The sequence below is a fragment of the Taudactylus pleione genome, unplaced genomic scaffold, assembly GCF_031769625.1.
Source record: "Taudactylus pleione unplaced genomic scaffold, aTauple2 ptg000244l, whole genome shotgun sequence".
Taxonomy (NCBI): Eukaryota; Metazoa; Chordata; class Amphibia; order Anura; family Myobatrachidae; genus Taudactylus; species Taudactylus pleione.
In genome coordinates this window covers 13,759,278-13,777,126 of record NW_028284646.1, presented here as the reverse complement: position 1 = coordinate 13,777,126, position 17,849 = coordinate 13,759,278, and the positions used below count along the sequence as shown (strand labels likewise).

The following is a 17,849-nucleotide window of genomic DNA, read 5'->3' as shown; positions in this document are numbered from 1 at the left end:
AGATTTTTATTTTAAAACAGAGGCTCTAGTGTGGCAGCGACGGGCTGTCTATGCAGACGCCCACGCTGCCGCTCTCCTTCCCCGCTGGCGCCGCGACGCCAGTACTGCACTGGGGATCGCGGCGGGAGGCCAGAGTCCGTACTAGCCGGACTCTGGGTCCCTCCCTGGACTGCTGCCGGAGTCGCCAGGGACAAGGTAAGCCGCGAGTCGCCGATTAGCGGCGGCTCGCGGGTTTTGCCTGCAGATGCAGTCCTTTGCCCCCGGTCCTAGGGGACAGACCGGGGGCCACTAGCGGTGGCGGCGGGCTCCCCCTCTGAGGAGGAATAACCCGTGGGACCACTAGACCACCAGGGATATATGGCAAGCGGGATGCCGGCAAGCCCTGGGGTTAATATGCTAGCCAGGGGAGGAAGCCTTCCCTGTCAGCGGCTCCTCCCCTCAGCTCAGCGCGCCTTTCAGCACGGAGTCTGGCGTCGCTGAGCTGCAGCTACTCGGCCACTCCTCCTCTGAGGTCTCCAGCGGCCATTTTCTCACAGTGGCAGCGCAGATCTTCAGGGAGCACGCGGACCGGTCCCCCTGTGTACCTCTCCCCTGATTAAGGACAGCGTACACAGCACTATAGCCCTCCCAGACACTGAATCTGGGCAGGTTGATTGTAGTGGAAAGGTGCAGTGAGTATATCTTCCTGCATGGTATGTGACTTTCTACTTCAGGGTCCATAGGGTATCCACAGGATACCTTGGGGGTATAGGTGTGACGTCAGTCGCAGGGCACCAAAGAGTTAAGCTTTCAGCCTCCCAGGATGCACTAGGTCCCCCTCCTATACCCCGCCCCCGGGCCAAGGCACCTCAGTTTAGTTTGGTGCCCGGCCGGAGTCGGTTGCACCTGTTGGAGTGGGGGCTAGAAGAGCCCCTGAAGCTTTTTCTTCATGCAGCTGTGGCTGCACATCTGGATGAACAGCATGGACAGTCAGTCCTGACGTCCATGCTGTCTTCCCTACACCCCGCCGGTACCAGAACGCCGGTACTGATCCGGGGATGCTGGTGGGCGTCTGGGGTCACAGCTAGCGGTGACCCCAGATGCTCCGGACCATGGCCGGATTCAAGGGGGACAGAGGTAAGCAGCGGGGTCCCGCGGTGGGTCCCCGCTGATCACATGGTCCTAAGTCCCCAGGCAGGGGGCTCCCTGGGGACTGGCTGCAGCGTGGAGCCAGGCGACCAACCTGCGCTTCCACTACCCCCTGGGACAGCGGACCGCAGCAGAGCGGTAGCGCTGCGGCGTCCCAGGGGTTAAATGCATGCCAGGGGAGCGCGCCTTCCCTGTCTCACAGCCGGCGCCTCCCCCGCTGCACACAGCCCTCTCTGCACTGTGCTGACTGGTCCTGTGTCAGCTCTCCTCCCCCAGGCCAGCTTCTCTCTGCTCCTCGGCGGCCATCTTCTCTGCAACGCATGGTGAACGCTGCTGGAAGTCTGGAAGGAAGCATCGTGGTCTGGGTCCCCCTGCATACCTCTCCTCCGCTGTGGCTCAGGTCTGTGTATGCAGCGCTGTGTCTGTGTAGTTGAGTGATCAGCGCTGTTAGTGCAGGAATTGTTATTTCTCTGCATTGTATGTGACTGTGCTAGCGCTGCCTGTAACTTTTCTTCTCTAAACTGTCAGCTTTATTACTGTCCCTGTTCTTTCTGCTAAGGCCCTTGCGGTGCGGTGCTGCAGGGTGGTCTCTCGCCTATTTAATACTTAATTGGTGAGAGAGGTCACATACGTGGTGCCATCATGTCTGAAAGTGATTTTCCCCTCCGGCTACAGTGTACCACGTGCAAAGTACCGTTAGCGGAGGGGGAGGGTAGCGCGGAGGGCCTTTGCCGGCAGTGTTTGTCCATGGCGCGGTCTATTACGGTTACAGCACCGGTACAGGAGCCGCCCTGGGCTTGTTTCGCTCAGGCGTTAACAGCTTTAGTGGGCCAGTTAGCTCCGCAGCCCGCGTTTACTCCGATGGGTTTGTCCCAGCAGTCTGTGGTGTCGTCACCCATGCAGGGGTTCCCACGACAATTGGTGGTACCCCACAGTCTCCCTATTTCCCCGCTCCCGGGTTCTCAGGAGCCAGCGTGGGTTAACTCCCTGACGAGTTCTGTACAGCACTTGTCGGATGTGTTGCAAGGGGAGTCTGTGATGCGGCCTCATAAAAGGCCGGTGGCGTCTCTGTCCGCTCCTTATGAGGATGACGAAGGGACGTCTGATGATGGGGAGATTCTGGATCCTTACGATCAGGAACCTCTCCATACTAAGGACGCTGATGCTAAGTCCAAAGTATATATTCCTGGACTTATTCGGGCGGTCCGCATAGCCTTGGTGATTGAGGACGAAGTTCCCCCAGCGGCTAAATCGAAGTATGCCTTTTTCAAAGATGTGAAGGGCGATGCCACAGTCTTTCCTCTTTCGGGTCAGTTGGTGGACCATTTAGAGGAGGCGTGGAAACAACCTGGCAAAAGATACCAGCCGCAGAGACGCCTGGCGGTGGCTTATCCGTTCGCGGATAATTATTTTGCTAAGTGGGAATCCCCTCCACAGGTGGATTCTCACGTGACCCGTCTTGTCCGTAGTGCCACATTGCCGATGCCATCCATGTCCTCCCTTAAGGATGCTACGGACCGCAAGGTAGAAATCTGCCTGAAGTCCGCTTATTCCCTTGCAGGGGGGGCAGCACGGCCGGCTATGGCCATTTGCTGGGTTGCCAGAGCGATGGAGCACTGGGCGGATTCATTAGAGGCTTCTTTTGAATCCGACTGTCCGGCCGAACAGGCGGAGTTGATTGGCAATCTCCGTGATTCGGCCACCTACATCAACGAGGCGGCTCTAGACATTAGTACTCTGGTGTCTAGAATTTCTTCAGCAGCGGTAGCTGCTCGTCGCACCTTGTGGCTGCGATCCTGGAAGGCGGACGCAGATTCCAAGAAAGGTCTGGAAGCGTTGCCGTTTACCGGAGAAGTTCTCTTCGGTCCGGATCTGGATAAGATTGTGGCCACGCTGGCGGCAGCCAAATCTGCTTGTCTCCCGTCGGCCGCTGCTCCTTCTGGTTCTGGACCATCGTCCTTTCGGTCATCTAGGGCCCAGGGCAGGCCCAAACCACAGTCGTTTCCTCGACAGGCTGGCCCTAAGAAATCGGTCAAGCCCCGGAAACAGGCATGGAGTACCAGACGTCCGGCCCCCAAGCCAGATGACAAGCCTGCGGCCTGACGGTCCGGGTCTCCCCTTGGGGGATCCCAGGGTGGGAGGCCGCCTGCTGCAGGTCTCCCGGTGTTGGTCGTTCACTACGACAGACACTTGGGTTCTGGAGGTGGTCTCTCACGGGTACGCCCTCTCCTTCCGGCACAGACCCCCGGCTCGATTCTTCACCACGGGTCTACCATCAGACCGGAACAAGGCTACGGAGCTGCGGAAGGTATTGCACACTATGCTCCAGGCTGGAGTTATAGTGCCTGTTCCATTCTCCCAGAGGGGCCAGGGTTTCTATTCAAATCTATTTTTGGTACAGAAACCCAATGGGTCATATCGTCCGATTCTCAACCTCAAAGCACTCAACAAGTCTTTGCGGGTCCCGAAGTTTCGGATGGAGACCCTACGGTCCATCATTCTGGCGCTGGAACCTGGGGACTACATGGTGTCATTGGACATACAGGACGCTTACCTGCATGTCCCTATTCTTTTGCGCCATCAAGAGTTCCTTCGGTTTGCAATCCGCAGCGACCACTTCCAGTTTCGGGCGTTACCTTTTGGCCTGGCGACAGCACCACGTGTTTTCACCAAGGTGATGGCGGTCATGGCGGCTTCTCTGTGGCTGCAAGGAGTCCGCATGTTGCCGTACTTGGACGACCTGTTATTGGTGGCAGGATCTCCAGAGCTCCTGTTACACCACTTGGACCTGACCATTGCACTGCTGCAACGGCACGGCTGGCTAATCAACTGGCAGAAGTCCACTCTAATCCCGTCTCGGAGGATTCTGCATCTTGGAGCCTTATTGGACTCGGGACAGCAAAGGATCTTCGTGACGGAGGACAAGATCTCTGCTTTACAGTCAAGGGTGCGCAGTTGTCTGCACAGCCGCCGGGTGTCCTTACACTCGGCGATGAGGTTACTGGGCTCCATGGTGTCGGTGTTCGACATGGTGGAATACGCCCAGTTTCACTCCAGACCTCTGCAGCACCTGATCCTGTCCAAGTGGAACGGGCTGCCTCAGTCTCTGAAGTTCCAGACGATTGTGCTCACCCCGGAGGTTCGCCTGTCCCTTGCGTGGTGGTTAAAGACGACCCACCTCAACAAGGGACGTCCGTTCTGGGTTCCAAATTGGGTCCTGTTGACAACGGACGCCAGTCTTCGGGGCTGGGGAGCAGTTTCGGGTCCACACTTGTTCCAGGGCAGGTGGACGCCGACAGAAGCGGAGCTTCCAATAAATATCTTGGAACTCCGTGCGGTCTTCAATGCTCTCCTGCAGGCACAGCGGTTTCTCCAGGGTCACCCGGTGCAGGTCCAGTCGGACAATGCTACCACCGTGGCCTACATAAACAGGCAAGGAGGAACTCGCAGTCGGGCGGCTCTCGTAGAGGTCTCTCGGATCCTGGTTTGGGCGGAGCGCAATCTTCCGGCCATATCAGCGGTCTTCATCCCGGGAGTGCTAAATTGGGAGGCGGACTTTCTAAGTCGCCAGGATGTTCATCCAGGGGAATGGTCCCTGCACCCGGACGTTTTTCAACTACTGGTGGACAGGTGGGGTCTTCCAGAAATTGACCTCATGGCGTCCCGGCACAACAACAAGTTGCCGGTGTACGGGTCTCGCACAAGAGACGAAGGGGCGTCTCTGGTGGATGCTCTGTCCGTCCGGTGGACGTTCAGGTTCGCATACCTGTTCCCTCCGGTCTCCCTTCTTCCACGGGTAATCCGGAATTCAAACAGGAAGGAGGGACGCTCCTGTTGATAGCTCCCGCGTGGCCCAGACGGCACTGGTTCTCAGACCTTCAGGGTCTGTCCGTGGACAGTCCTCTGCGGTTGCCGCTACGACCGGACCTTCTGTCTCAGGGTCCTTGTCTTCACCCGGACCTGACTCGGCTGTCTTTGGCGGCGTGGCTGTTGAGACGGCCATGCTGAGGTCCCGGGGTTTTCCAGCTCTGTGGTGCGTACCATGTTACGAGCTCGGAAACCGTCTTCCGCGAGGATATACCATCGCGTGTGGCATACGTTCTTCCAGTGGTGTCGACCGAGAGGTTATGCACCGCGGGAGTTTCGTCTGTCTCGGATTCTCGCCTTCCTGCAAGCGGGACTAGATCATGGGCTTCGCCTTGCTTCTTTGAAGGTACAGGTTTCGGCCCTATCTGTCTGGTTTCACCGTAGGATTGCTACAATCCCGGATGTGCGCACCTTTATGCAAGGTGTTCTCCGTATTCAGCCGCCCTTTGTTCCACCTGTGGCGCCTTGGGATTTGGCTGTGGTCCTGAGGGCTCTCCAAGGACCGCCGTTTGAACCACTGGGCTCAGTGGATATTAAATGGCTAACAGCTAAGACTGTTTTCCTTCTGGCCGTTGCTTCAGCCAGACGTGTTTCTGAGTATGGGGCTCTTTCTTGTAGACCCCCTTTCTTGGTTTTTCATGGGAACAGGGCAGTGCTCCGCACTCGGCCCGAGTTTCTTCCCAAAGTTGTTTCCCAGTTTCATGTTAACGAGGAAATAGTTGTTCCGGCCTTTAACTCACCGGGTCTTTCCGTGGGTGAGGCCTCTTTGGATGTTGTGCGGGCCTTAAGGACTTATGTTGACCGCACTTCTTCGTTTAGGAAGTCGGACGCTTTGTTGTCCTCTATGGCTTCTGTAAAAAGGGTTGGCCTGCTTCAAAGCAAACTTTGGCAGCCTGGATCCGTATGGCTATTTCTGAAGCTTATCTTCATGAAGGCCTACCGGTCCCTCCTTCTCTGAAGGCTCATTCCACTAGGTCTGTGGGTCCTTCGTGGGCAGCTCGACGTGGTGCCTCGGCAGTTCAGATCTGCAAGGCTGCTACGTGGTCTTCTGTCCATACCTTCGTGAGGTATTACAGGTTTGACACCTTCGCCTCTCAGGATGCTTCCTTCGGGCGGCGGATTCTCCTTTCTGCACAGGAGCGTCCCCACCCTTAAAGGATACTGCTTTGGGACATCCCCAAGGTATCCTGTGGATACCCTATGGACCCTGAAGTAGAAAATATGAGATATGGTAAGAACTTACCCTTGTTATCTCTATTTCTACGAAGTCCATAGGGTTCCACAGGACTCCCGCCCTGTCGCACCTGTGCTGCAGATGGGCTTTGCTCTGGTCACCGGTTTTCCGTCTCCCTCTGGTGAGAATGTGATTCTTGTATGTGTCCAGATCTTTGTTCTCTCTCTTCCTTCTCCTCCTCCGGCCTATGGCTTGGTAACTAACTGAGGTGCCTTGGCCCGGGGGCGGGGTATAGGAGGGGGACCTAGTGCATCCTGGGAGGCTGAAAGCTTAACTCTTTGGTGCCCTGCGACTGACGTCACACCTATACCCCCAAGGTATCCTGTGGAACCCTATGGACTTCGTAGAAATAGAGATAACAAGGGTAAGTTCTTACCATATCTCATATTTTTGCTAGTGCTGCCTGTCTGTGCTTATTTTCTACTTACTGTCAGCTTATACCTATCCCTTTACTTCTCCTACAAGCCCTACAGATGTGTGGGGGAGGGGCGTTTCTACTGACCTCACTTATATAGATCACGTATTTGTGAGGTCCGTCACATACAGTTGTGTGCTACTCAGTGCCATATTGTGGGCTGTTGTTCAGCACACCGGTGAGTGCGTTTTACTTCTACCCTGGTGCCAGATATATAATATATTCTGTCATGTCAGACGAGGAGGTTGAGCGCTCAGTGGCTCCGGTGTTGGCCTCCTGCGGACGCTGTTCTGCAGGAGTAGATAGGGAGGATTTGTCACAGGATGGCCTGTGTAGTCGATGCCAGGTGGCTCCTGGCCCATCCAGACCTTCTCTGGCGCAGGAACCACCGTGGGCGATGTTTTCTCAAGTTCTGGTGTCTATTGCGGACCGTCTGTCGGTCCCGACTGCTCTCCCTAGTAGGTCGTTGTCCCAGCCGACCATCCCCCATTCCCCGGGTGTCCCGCAGTTATTGCGGAGTCCTCCTGGGTCTCAGTCGGTGGGTCCCTATGCGGGGTTGCCTATGTATATACAGGCTTCCCCTGTGCCGCAGCAGCCTGTGGTACCTTTTCAGGCCCCTATGGTGACTCCTCCACCCTGGGTGGATGTGCTCTCCAACTCCGTGCAAAATTTGGCGGCCGCTTCCTCGGCTTTTCAGTCAATGTTGCAGACTGACATGCCTTCTAGGATTTCAAAACGCCCACTCATGACACGGGCTGCTCAGGTATCGGACTCAGAGGGTTCCTCAGATGATGGGGAGGTCCCTGATGACACTGACTCGGACGCCTCGGTCCAGGAAATGGATACCAAGTCGTCCATTAATGTGCGAGCACTAGTTAGGGCGGTGCGAGCTATTCTTCTTATAGAGGATGAGGCACCGGTTCCTAAGTCGAAGTTTCCTAGTTTCAAAAAAAACTAAGGTGGCTTCTGCGGTGTTTCCCCTGTCGGATCAGTTGACGGATCATATGGCGGTAGCTTGGCAGGCGCCCAGTAAGAGATTCCTTCCTCAGAAGCGGTTGGCTTCTAATTACCCCTTCCCTGAGGCACATTGTAAAAAATGGGAAACTCCACCGGCGGTGGATTCCCATGTCACCCGTTTAACTCGGGGCGCCACCTTACCATTACCGTCGATATCCTCGCTGAAGGATCCCACGGACAGGAAAGTTGAGACTTGCTTAAAGTCTATTTACTCCCTCTCCGGGGCAGTGGCCCGACCGTCCATGGCCATCTCCTGGGTGGCCAAGGCCATTGAGGGGTGGGCCAATGCATTGGAAGATACCTTCCCGGACGACGCTCCGGATGTCCAGCGGGCGTTGTTGGGACAAATGAGGGACGCTGCTTCTTACATTGGAGAAGCTTCTTTAGATGCTAGTCTGCTGACCTCGCGGGTATCGGCTGCAGCGGTGTCTGCCCGCCGATCCTTATGGTTGCGGTCCTGGAGAGCGGACTCTGATTCAAAGAAAGGTCTGGAGGCCTTACCTTTCAATGGGGAATTACTATTTGGTCCGGACTTGGACAAAATAGTGGACACCCTGGCTAAATCCAAGTCGGCCTTCCTCCCTTCGGCGGCACTGCCTGCTAAGGTTCGGAGTTCGGCTTTTCGTTCCTTTCGGGTTCAGGGTAAGGCGAAAGGTCAGTCCTTCCCGAGACAGTCTGCGAGTAAGACGGCCTCTAAACCCAAGAAGCAAGCCTGGAGTGCTCGGCGCCCTTCTTCCAAGCAGGAAGATAAACCTGCGGCCTGATGGGACGGGCCTCCCTCTGGGGGACCTCAGAGTGGGAGGCCGACTTCTTCTATTTGCCCAGTGCTGGCACAATACCACCACGGATGCCTGGGTTCGAGAAGTGGTCTCCCAGGGGTACGCCCTGTCTTTTCGGCACAGACCACCCCACCAGTTTTTCTGCACAAGTCCTTCTCAGGACAAGACCAAGGCGTTACAGGTTCAGGAGGCTATAGAGTCCTTGCTGAAAGCAGGGGTCATTGTTCCCGTTCCTCTATCACAACGAGGGACGGGGTATTATTCGTCTCTGTTTCTGGTGCAGAAACCCAATGGTTCTCATCGCCCTATCCTCAACTTGAAGTCTCTGAACAAATTCCTCAGAGTTCCCAAGTTCAGGATGGGGTCCATGGTGTCGACATTCGACATGGTGGAATTTGCCCAGTTCCATTCCCGGCCCCTGCAGGGGCTGATTCTATCAGAATGGAACGGGTTACCTCACCGGATCCGCTCTCAGGTGCTGGTGTTGTCTCCGGACGTTCGGCTATCTTTGGCTTGGTGGCTTCAGTCAGCTCATCTGGTCGAGGGGCGCCCATTTTGGATCCCGGACTGGGTCCTGCTCACGACGGATGCCAGTCTCCGGGGTTGGGGGGCAGTGACCGGCTCTTTGTCGCTTCAGGGTTGTTGGTCAGCGGAAGAAGCACTTCTCCCCATCAACATCCTGGAACTGCGGGCAGTATACAGGGCCCTGCAGTCGTCCGGCCCCGCTCTTCACGGAAGGGCGGTACAGGTGCAGTCCGACAACGCCACCACGGTGGCGTATATCAATCACCAAGGCGGAACTCGCAGTCAGGCAGCGATGTCGGAGGTGTCTCGTATCCTGACTTGGGCGGAGGGTCACATTCCAGCGATCTCGGCGGTCTTCATCCCCGGAGTCCTCAATTGGGAGGCGGACTTCCTCAGCCGTCACGACGTGCATCCCGGGGAATGGTCGCTTCACCCAGAGGTGTTTCAGCTACTCGTGGACAGGTGGGGACTGCCGGAGCTGGACTTGATGGCCTCCCGTCACAATCACAGGTTGCCCGTTTACGGGTCAAGGACAAGAGACGCAGGTGCAAGTCTGGTGGACGCGCTGTCAGTGAAATGGACGTTTCACCTGGCTTATCTGTTTCCTCCGATATCCCTGCTTCCTCGGGTTCTGCGGAAATTCAAGCAGGACGGCGGCATGCTCGTGCTGGTAGCTCCGGCGTGGCCCAGACGTCCTTGGTACTCCGATCTCAGGAGCCTCTCCATCGACGCTCCGTACCTTCTTCCTCAGCGTCGGGACCTGTTGTCTCAGGGGCCCTGCCTTTACCCGGATCTGGGTCGGCTGTCTTTGACGGCGTGGCTCTTGAGACAGCCGTCTTGAGGTCTCGGGGCTTCTCCAGTTCGGTTATTGGTACCATGCTCAGGGCACGCTAGCCTGCTTCAGCACGGATTTATCACAGAGTGTGGCACACTTACTTTCAGTGGTGTGAGTCCAGACATTATGATCCTCAGGTGTTCCGAGTTTCTAGGATCTTGGAATTTCTTCAGTCAGAATCTCTGAAGGTTCATGTGTCCGCCTTGTCCGTGTGGTTTCAACGGCGGATTGCAATACTACCAGACGTTCACACCTTTTTCCAAGGTGTTCTCAGGATCCAGCCTCCCTTTGTGCCTCCTGTGGCTCCTTGGGACTTGGCGGTGGTGCTACGGGTCCTGCAGGGTCCTCCGTTTGAGCCTCTTGAGGCGGTGGAGCTCAAGTGGCTGACATTTAAGACGGTTTTTCTCCTGGCAATTGCTTCGGCCAGGAGGGTGTCTGAATTGGGGCGCTTTCCTGTCGCCCTCCTTTCCTGATTTTTCACCAGGACAGAGCGGTGCTCCGCACTCGTCCTGAGTTTTTGCCCAAAGTGGTCTCGAAGTTCCATATTAATCAGGAACTTGTTGTGCCAGCTTTTCAGTCCCCTGATCTTTCAGCTGGTGAGACTTCCTTAGATGTGGTCCGGGCGCTTAGAATTTATGTAGACCGGACGGCTTCGGTTAGGAAGTCTGATTCCTTGTTTATCCTCTTTGGTTTTCACAAGAGGGGTTGGCCTGCCAACAAACAAACGTTAGCCCGTTGGCTTCGTTCCGTTATTTGTGAGGCTTATGCACAGGAGGGCTTACCTGTGCCAGCCTCTGTTAAGGCTCATTCCACTCATTCTGTGGGTCCCTCTTGGGCTGCTAGACGTGGCGCTTCTGCTGTTCAGCTGTGTAAGGCGGCCACTTGGTCTTCAATTCAAACGTTTTTGAGGTTCTATGCGTTTGACACCTTTGCCTCTCAGGATGCATCCTTTGGGCGCCGGGTACTCCTTTCAGCACAGGAGCGTCCCCGCCCTTAGTTGTACTGCTTTGGGGCATCCCCAAGGTCAACCCTGTGGACCCCCTATGGACCCTGAAGTAGAAAACAAGAGATATGGTAAGAACTTACCTTTGTTATCTCTGTTTCTACGAAGTCCATAGGGTCCACAGGGCGCCCGGCCTGACGCACCTGGCTTCAAATGGGCTGTGTGGCTGGTCACCGGTTTTCCGTCTCCCATTTCTGTGAGTATGGTTTCTTGTGTGTTCCAGTCTTCCTTCTCTCTGTTTAGTCTCCTCCTCCGGCCTTGGCTGCTTACCAACTGAGGTGCTGTGGCCGGGGGCGGGGTATAGAGGAGGACGGACCCAAGTGCATCCTGGGAGCAGCTAAAGCTTTAACTGCGTGGTGCCCATGGATCCAGATCCAGCTATACCCCAAGGTCAACCCTGTGGACCCTATGGACTTCGTAGAAACAGAGATAACAAAGGTAAGTTCTTACCATATCTCTTGTTTTCAGGTATAAATAAATCTGTATCTTAAGTATTTCTCCACTTTTGTTCTTCAAATTAAAAGCTTCAAACAACATCTACAACTATTACACCAGGATGTAGTTATGTTGCGGCCGCCGTCACAATACCGACTGCTGAATACCGGCAAAGGATTCATGATGGGCGTGCTTGAACGAGGTAAGTACGGGCCGCGTGTCCTCTTAGGCGCGTGGGGGGGGGGATGGTTAGGTTTAGGGCACTTAGTGGGGTTAGTGTTAGGTTTTTTTGGGGGGGAGCTTAGTATAAGGCGAACCTAGGGGGGGAGGGTTAGGGTTACGCACCCCCAGGGAGAGGTTGGGGTTAGGCACCCCTCCTGGGAGGGTTAGGTTTAGGGAGCGCTAAGGGGGGGTTAGGGTTAGGCACTAGAGGGGGAGGTTAGGATTAGGCAACACTAAGGGAGGGTTGGGGGGGGAGGGGGTCTGGGGAGGTTAGGGTTCTTACCTGCCTCTGTTGGGATCTTCATCCTGTTGGGCAGCCGCTGTCGGGATTTGAACCGGCGGCTAAACAGTCCCCGGCATTTCAATCCCATTCCATTGCACCAACCACAAACCATGTTCCTGTATCTTAGTATTAATGGAGAGAGGAGGATCATATATTTGTCCTCATTTTTGCAAAGTTTACCACCTTTTTATTTTATATATCACACACACTCTTGTTCGGCCTGATCATCATATAAAAAGAAAAGGCATTTTATGTTTAGCCATTACTGTATGTAGCCAAACAAATTTGGACCACATTGTTGAATCCAGTATGACTTCAAGGGACATATCTATTACTGTCCTATATTATTTAAGTTACATAATAAAGGACACACAATTAGGTTCTCGTATATTGCCCAAGAATATTTTTGCCACCTTATACTTATAAGGTTTTCCTTGAAATACATTGGGGGTGTTTGTACACTATGTGGTTTTTCTATGGGGTGGACGCATCACTCACCACAGTCACAAAACTTCAACCACACCAAATAAAACAAGGAAACAACCATCTGTTTTTATTTTAAGTATTTGTTATGCATGATTGTTTGAGAGGCAGACATATCTTAATAGTAATTAATAAAAGCTATATCTCCTTCATCCACTAGGGGACACTGGAGCAGAAGACACTGGGGTATAGACGGTGGTAGAGCAGACCCTGGCACATTAACTAATTCAGAAGTGTGACTGGCTCCTCCCCCTCTATGCCCCATCAGCCCTCCATGTCCCATCAGCCCAAGTTTAGAAATTGTGCCTGAGAAGAGCTGGTTCACAGTGGGCTGCTCCAGTCCGTTAGTATTTTATTTAATTTAAAATTTTATTTTAATATCCATTTTCCAGTGAGGACAGGCGGATTGCGGCTGGCAGCCTGCATGCTACGTGGGAGCCGCCCGGAGGGACTGCCATGGCTACTGCTGCCAGTGTCTGGTACCATGAGGGGGGGCCCCTACTTGAGACACCTGTCTATGTAGGCCCGCCACAGCTGGAAACTGCTTGTGTCCAGGTTCCTCACTGCCCCCTAAGACCAGCATCCCGACCGCAGCAGCTTGTAAGTATACCACTGCTCCTAAATATGGCAGGAGCAGTGGAGAAAAACTGGGCTTAGTGACAGTGTTGTACTGTCACATAAGGGCGCTTTAACCCTGCTTCCCTCCACTATTAAATAGGGGAGGAGGCGCCGTGTTGCTCTGCTGCCAGAGGCATATTAGCGTCGGACTCTTGACAGCCTTCTCACAAGGGCTGTTAAGCGGGAGTCAGCGTCTGGATTCTAGGGATGTGCAGTATTATTTCGGATTTTCCTGCCAAATTCGGATTTTTTTCCGCCAAAAATCGGGTCTCAGAAAGAGGCAAAACATCATCTTTCATGGACAAACATCATCTTTCTTGGACTTTTGTCCAGGAATGATGATGATTGTCCATGAAAAATTACTTCTTTATAATACCCGATTTTTGGTGGGGAAAATCCGAATTAATCCGAGCCTGCACATCCCTACTGTATTCCCTTCCCCTATCCTAAGGAGGGGGATTTAGGGCTGTGTAGGGGGGAGTTCTGAGGGCATAAGTTCGCGGCCATAGTCTAATTAATAGAACTATGGTCCACCCTAAGACGGCTCCCCGGCAGTGGTCCCGCCGTTTTATATACAGGCAGCATAGCAGCTTAACTTTTGAATTGCCTTGCTGGTGCTGTTATAGAAAAGTTTCGGCGTCTTCACACAGCAGCTTGTGACGGCTGTTGGTTGCCAGGCCAGTGCTTGTAGGAAAAAGCATCGGCGTCTTCACAGAGCGGCTTGTGTGCTGTTCATTACTGCGCCTGTGGCGGCATCTATACAAAGCCGCTTGTCATGTTGTTTTTTTACTCAGCTGTTAGTTGCCGTGCCGGTTGCATCAGAGCAGCTCCAGCGCCAGCTTTTATACTTGAGCTTCAGCGCGGCTGCAGAATAGGCTGCTTTAAGCTCCATAATGTGGCTGCATTGCTGGTCATACTTAAGACAGGAGTGACAGTGCAGCCTTATGCTTGTCCTATTGCGCTGGCCACAAGTACTGCAGTCATACATTGTACATACATACATTCTATTCATTCTTCCTTCAATCAAATGAAGTATGCCAGTACGGTATGCTGAAAAATAGCCCCACACCATGATGTTCCCACCTTCACTGTTGGTATGGTGTTTTTGGGGGTGATGTGCAGTGCCATTTCTCCTCCAAACATGGTGTGTATTATGGCATCCAAAGAGTTACATTTTGGTCTCATCTGACGAGACTATATTCTCCCAGTATTTCACAGGCTTGTCCAAATGTTGTGCAGTATACTTTAAACAAGCTTCAACATGCTTTTACTTCAGCAATGGAGTCTTGCGTGGTGAGCGCGCATATAGGCCATGGCGGTTGAGTGCATTGCTAATTCCTGGTCATTCTGAAGCTCTCCACAAGTGGTCCTTTGCTCTTGGACAACTCTTATGATAATTCTTTTCACTCCTCTGTCAGAAATCTTGCGAAGAGCACATGGTCGTGGCCGGTTTATGGTGAAATGATGTTCTTTCCACTTCCGGATTATGGCCCCAACAGTGCTCACTGGAACATTCAGAAGTTTAGAAATCTTTCTGTAACCAATGCCATCAGTATGTTTTGCAACAATAAGGTTACGAAGGTCTTGAGAGAGCTCTTTGCTTTTATCCATCATGAGATGTTTCTTGTGTGACACCTTGGTAATGAGACACCTTTTTATAGGCCATCAGTTGGGACTGCACCAGCTTATATTAATTTGCACTGACAAGGGGCAGGATTGCTTTCTAATTACTGATAGATTTCAGCTGGTGTCTTGGCTTTCCATGCCTTTTTGCACCTTTCTTTCTTCATGTGTTAAATACTTTTTTCCCTGTGTCATTTCACATTACTACACATAGCATTAATTTATGGACATCTAAGGTTTGATTTCTTTGCATGCATGGATTGCATTGGTTTTGGCGGACATTTTGGTGAAAATTTCATTACAATAGCACCATTACAAATCTATTTACTGAGAAAAATGTTGATGTGTTCAATACTTATTTTACCTGCTGTATATGATATGCCCTTTTCTGAGGTCCTTTATCATTTAAAATTGCAGTAATCTGCCCTATGATGTACGATGTGTATATGTGTATGTATATATGTCTTCCCATGTCCATGCCACTCTCTACCCCCATCCACGTTGCTGTCCCCCCAAACCGTGCCACTCTGTTTCCCCCCCATCCGCACCACTGTTTTCAAACCCATCTGCATTACTTTGGCTACCCCCCCCCCTCTGTACTGCTTAACCTTCCCTCCTCTACACGCATTTGTGTCTCACTTATCCACACTGCTGGGTCTCCTCCCCCCAACCACACCACTTCTATCCCATCTGCACAGCTCTATTTTCTGCTTTGACCTCAGTTGCATAGACTGCATGTGTTTATTCCAATGAGCACACAATTCTGTGAAGTAGCAGCTCCACCATTTTGTGAGTGACAGCAATCTCATTCTGTGAGAGTGCTGAATCTGCAGTTAACCAAAGGGGGTGATGGCATACCATATCTGTATTGCGCAAGGAACACCTCCATTAAGGCATCAGCCATAATGATCGTAATTTCATTGCTTTTTGAAGTTTGAGTGGCAGAAAATCAATAGGTTTTGTGAATTTTCAGATCATGTCTAAGCAGCCTTAATGGAACATGTGAAACCGTAAGGTTTTTTGTCTATGAAATTTCATAGCTTTTTTTAAAATGTATTAACTATCAGGGTTTGGATGAGCAAACTGGGCCACCTGCAGGAGAGAAGGGCAACAAAATGGTACACTAACGAAGGTGGAAGAGGGGACCACACACAGGAGGTTGGTTTGGGAGGTGCAGAGTGCGAGACAGCTGTAGGAGTGTGGGGTAGCAGCAGCAGCAAAGTTGCAGAGCAGTGGCAGCGGTGCAGTGCCAAGGGGGCGACCGAGGGCTCACTGGTAGTGCGTATGCACGTGAGAAAATCAAATCAATAAGTCACAGATACACAAATGCAGCAGTGAGATTCATTTACGCATCTGTTAAAAATTGAATGTGTAAAAAAAACAACATAGCCCCGCTCCCTAGAAGACAACCAGCACCGGGCTTTGGAGCCCCCAGTATTGGTTGTACTACATACAGGGGACAAATGACGTAGGGGTTCCCCGTATGAAGCACAACCAGCACCAGGCTTTTGAGAACCAGTCCTGGTTGCCAAAATACGGGGGACAAATGACGTAGGGGTCATTAGTGAGCTCCAGCCTGCTCCCTCCGCGGACGACGCAGCAGCAAATGAGAGTCTGTCTGACTCTCATTAGCTGGCTGCTATTACAAACAGACAGCCGCCGCTGGCGGATGTGTGTGTGTAAACGGTGTAGGGCAGACCACTATCACTGTGGTCTGCCCTATACTTGTGGGGCCGGGGGACTTGTCCACCCCTTGGCTACTGGTGGCACTGCCGGGCGGCGCCCCCTGTTTGGTCGGCGCCCCTGGCGAGTGCCATCCTGGCCAATGGGTAGATACGGCCCTGCTTACCTGACAGGGGAGATACCATGATCACGTAGGTGGTTCTCCCAGGGCGAGGCTCATTCATTGCACTTCGGGTGTACTACCCCTGCGATTCACCATATGCAGGAAATTCGACTGCACAATTGTGGTAGGGGGAGGACTGCATTTGCACTTTCCCCTTTACTATTTTAGGGGGCCATCATTCTCTTTTATGAATGTTATATACTTCAACTTTCTGCCTAGGGAAACTGTAGTTCTCTCTCAAGAGTGCGAGGTTACCCCGCATTTCTGCTTCACGAGGACTGTTGCTTGGTTTTGCATCTAAGGCAGGACTAGAGATTAGCGTCTCTTGTCTACTAGAATGGACATGCTCGCTTGCAACACTTAGACTAAAGTGGGTACGATACAGAGAAGATTAGGATGGCCCCTGCGCTGGGCTGACACGCTATTCATGAAGCCACCTACTTTTTAATTATGCATGGAAGTGCTCCTTTGGACTACACAGGTATTAGGTGTGAGAGCACAAATTCTTAGACAGCACGGCTTTCACGCCAAGGCCTTGCTGAGTTTTACTGTCTTGTTTCCTTTGTCTCCCTTTGCTTCTTGGGACAAAGGCGGTTATTTGCTTCTTCTATACAGGGACCCCATCGAGTGTCTTACTGTTCATCCATAGCTCGTAGATCAGGATCTTCACCTTATCTACATTCTCCCTTCACGGTGGAGATTTTCTGTCATTTGGAGTTCATGCTGGGGTGGTTATTTCTTGTTCTGGCAAGGTACATGCTGATCTGCGTCTGTCCTCACTGAAGGGGTCAGATTTCTCTCTTATCTATCTGTTCCAGCATGGGTTGTCCGGCTATCTGATCCTCTGCGAGGTGTTATAGTCTCCATCTCTCTCGTTCCGCTTCTGCCTCTTCTGTGGACTTGTTGAGTCTCCTACGGTTTGTCCCTTCCGTTGTTTGCAATCCCCATTTGCTATGGACCTCATGTTTGGTCCTGGACATTGGTTCTGTCCTTGGCTCTTTATTTCCTGTGTTCTCTGGTTGAAGTGGTCTGTGGAATCGGCTAATAGTGTATAGATGTACTGTATGTATGATTATACATATCTCTATGTAACCTTTGATCACTGCCAGTGCTTGCTTTCTACTGTCAGCGGCTGTTGCATCTTTCTATTTTTCTGGCCGGGTTTTCTCGAGTGTTGTACTCGTGTTGCTTCCCAGCTCCTATGGATTCTTGTTGGGTTCTTAATACTAATGGTCAGGTTGATCTGTTTCAGTGGCGCTTCTGGTGTCTGACGTTCCGTCTTCTGTTGTCCGCTAGGGTCACCGTTCTTCTATTCCATTGACTTACGCTGTATGCTCTGGAGTTTTCTGTGACTGTCCTGCAAGGAGAGCTGAGTGTCCCAAGTGCTCTACTACGCTGGGTCCTCAGTTCTTGATTTTAGATTGATCCTTGGCGGTCCCCCCTTTTTTCAGTTTAGTCACGGGTCAGCTAGTTCTCAGCGTTTCCCACCCGGGAGGTTCGCTTTGGGACGTCCCCATTGTCTTCTGCTTCATTATC

At 52.5% G+C, this 17,849-nt stretch overlaps 1 protein-coding gene and 2 non-coding genes across 6 annotated transcripts in view; all 3 read left to right on the top strand.

Annotated features, from left to right (window-relative positions):
- CCDC150 (coiled-coil domain containing 150) overlaps positions 1–17,849 on the top strand; it is a 183,867-nt gene that overhangs the window by 127,262 nt on the left and 38,756 nt on the right. The gene's annotated exons all lie outside the window — the stretch shown is intronic.
- LOC148516696 (U1 spliceosomal RNA) lies at positions 16,309–16,468 on the top strand. Its single transcript, XR_015879398.1, has one exon. It is a non-coding gene; the product is annotated as a U1 spliceosomal RNA (small nuclear RNA).
- LOC148516695 (U6 spliceosomal RNA) lies at positions 16,657–16,760 on the top strand. The gene has a single exon (XR_015879400.1). It is a non-coding gene; the product is annotated as a U6 spliceosomal RNA (small nuclear RNA).